This window comes from Dendrobium catenatum, unplaced genomic scaffold (assembly GCF_001605985.2).
Source record: "Dendrobium catenatum unplaced genomic scaffold, ASM160598v2 fragScaff_scaffold_671, whole genome shotgun sequence".
In the NCBI taxonomy this organism is placed as follows: Eukaryota; Viridiplantae; Streptophyta; class Magnoliopsida; order Asparagales; family Orchidaceae; genus Dendrobium; species Dendrobium catenatum.
The window spans coordinates 121,098-124,265 of NW_021319133.1; the positions used below are offsets into that span (position 1 = coordinate 121,098).

General features: G+C 30.3%; 1 non-coding gene across 1 annotated transcript; it reads left to right on the plus strand.

Moving 5' to 3' along the window:
• Positions 1–788: 788 nt before the first annotated feature.
• On the plus strand, positions 789–860 carry TRNAP-CGG. The gene has a single exon. It is a non-coding gene; the product is annotated as a tRNA-Pro (tRNA).
• Positions 861–3,168: the final 2,308 nt, after the last annotated feature.

The window sequence follows — 3,168 nt, forward strand, 5'->3', positions numbered from 1 at the left end:
AATCTCTCTATAATGACAATAGCCTCAAAAAATATAAGGCAAATGCAAGCGAAGGCTTCATAAATTCCTGTAACTGATCTAATAAATGCATTAATTATTTAAAGTTTTGTTTGGGATAGCTTTTCTTCTACTTCATTTTAGTTCGTAATTACAATTTTTATTTGACCATTGAGTTTTTACTGATTTCAATAAATTTTTAAACTGGGAAAATATTTCCTACAGTAGCTTCCAAAAAAGCAACTTATTCATAACAATTTTACAATTACTTTTATAAAAAATTACAGCCATTCCAAATGTATGTTAAGGTTTTATTTAAGATAGTTTTTTTATTATATTCTAACACAGTTTTTTGGTACAAATATTTTAGTACAAATTTTGTTAAACGAGAAATATTTGTACTTTGAAACTTAAAAAAATAATAATAAGAAAAATGTCCCAAAAGAATTCTAAGGCTTTGTTTGGGACAGCTTTTTTACTGCTTTCTAAAACGGAGTTTTAGTACAAAAATAAAAAATTTTGTACTAAAACTCCGTGTTAGAAAGCAGTAAAAAAGCCGTCCCAAACGAAGCCTAAGTCTCTACCTTATTTTCTTTTTATTACTACGGCTAACTCTTAGTTATTTCTTTGATATCAGTATTATAAATCAATTTAGTTATATTTGTAGCTATATATTTTGCAAATGAATGCATCATATTACGTTATTGACAATAAATGTGCATTATTACAATTTAACATTAGTTTTATAATTTTATTAATAAGCTTATAATACGTCAACTTAGTGGGACTCAGGGTGTTTGGTCTAGTGGTATGATTCTCGCTTCGGGTGCGAGAGGTCGCGAGTTCGATTCTCGCAACACCCCTAATTTTTTAACTTTTACTAACATTATCGGTTTCAATTAAGAGATCATACGGTAATTAACTTTCCCCCAGCGATAAAAGAAAGTTCTGATTTATTTTTATTTTATTAAATTTATTTTCTTTACAATTACGATTTTATACGATAATTAGCTTTTCCTAAGAGAAAATATGAAGTAAATTTTTTTAAAAAAAATTTCGACGTTGGTTACATTTTTATTCTTAACTAAGAAAATAATATATTTATGTGTGTATTTGTATGCGTAAAATTCTAATTAATGTATGCTTAATTATCATAAGCTTTTTAATTAATATGTAAAATATTAATGATCTTAATTGAACAACAATAATAATAACATCATCAAGTCTTTATCCCGTTAGGTGGGGTGGGATATATTAATTCTTTTTCTTCATTGTTCTTTTAAGAGTCAAATTCATATTTATATCTAATAAAATGATTATTTGTAATATTTTTTAACCACATCTTTTAAAGCATACCTCTATCTTTCTTAATATAAGTCAAATCATAATCAAATTGAAACTTTAAATTAATTCTTAATTAACCTTAGCAAAACATTCAGTACTGATCAATGCTAATAATTAACTAATTAGTTATCATATTCTTAACTAGGGGTGTCAATATTTAACACGATTTGAATTCTAACCCAAAAATTTTGGTTTAGGGTCAACTCGTTTGGTAGACGGGTCGGGTTTGGGTTTCTAAAATCAACCCACTTTAAAAATCGGGTTTGGTCCAGATCAACCCGCTAGCCTGAAAATGACTCGGACTGACTCGATTTCCCCACGCATACCAGATTCGCCTCCTCCGACGACAGAAGTTGGAAGGGTTGGATTATAAGCAAGTCAAGCAACAATGAGGACAAGCCGACCGGAGGGACTAGGGTTTGCTTTTCCTCTTCTCATGCTATTCTTTGCCTCCATCGGCATCGACAGACAGACAAACGGTAGGACGCTCGCCGTTCATCTGCAGTTGGATCGAAAGCAAAGACGGTGACTGGCTGACGATAAGGAGCTTGCCGTTTTGTAGTTGGATCAGAAGCAACGATGACGACATGAGAGAGGTTGCTATCCATTATGCAGTTGGACACTTGGATTGTAAGTAACGACGACGACAACGAGAGATCCCGGTCCGAGTTGCATTTTCTACTCGTGTCGGTTAGGTCAACCCGGCAATCCGGTGGGTCGGGTTCGGATGGATCGGGTTTGGATTGTATTTTCTGATCCATGTGCAAAGACAAGTAGGGTCAAAGAGTAACGAGTCAAGTCAGGTTCGACGCAAACTTGACCCATAACAGGATTTTGACAACCCCTATTCTTAACCATCATAAATTAAGACTAATATAGTTTCACTAATATTAATAATAATTAAATCATAGTTAATTACTAATTAGTCTTAGAATTTAGCCATCATTTGGCTAATTAGGGGAAATTTGATTGACAAATAAAATATTGTGTAAAATGAATATAGTATATTTAAACTATTTAATGTATGTATTTTTATTTAAAATAAAATAAATGCGGTGGCAGCTTCGACGGCAAGTGGTAAGCCGTAAGCGATCCATTTTAGTCAAAATTTTCTGAGAAGAGAAATATCAGATTTTCTGATAAATAATGTTTTTATTTGTTCTTTTTTATTGGAGATTAGCTCCTAATTAAGTTAATAGAAAATTCAACTCATTAAAAGTCAACTCAAAATTACTGTTGTACAGCCACCATCATCAATATCTAAGAAGTAATCCTAACCTAAATGCCAATATATTTAATTTTATCTACGATGACAGCTCAACCCCATTGATTTTCTTCTCAGTACCTCAAATAAATTCATATAAAAAATATAATTGAGCTCACAATCTCAAAAATCTTAATAGATTTTTTTTTTGAAAACATAATCAAGTCTTATTTGGGATTATTTCCTTACTATTTTTTAAAATAATTTTATAGTAATAAAAAATTTTTGTGTTAAAAAATTGATTTAAAAAGTAATAAAAATTTTGATTTAAAAAGTAACAGAAAAATCGGTCCAAAATGTTAAGCCGTCTAAATATTAGGCTTATAATAATATTTTTGCAAATTTATAAAAGAATTATTGATTTGATTTATGAGTATAATTTATTTTGACTTACGATCAATTTCTATTTGATGGCATTATCAAGCAACTATACGATTAACATAGAAATAATACTCAAAGCAGAGATAAAGAATCGACAGATTTTTAATGGAGCAAAAACACCATCATGCATGAAGTGGACCTTTTCAGTCCTTTGAAGAACTAAGCTTATTAATCTACCGATG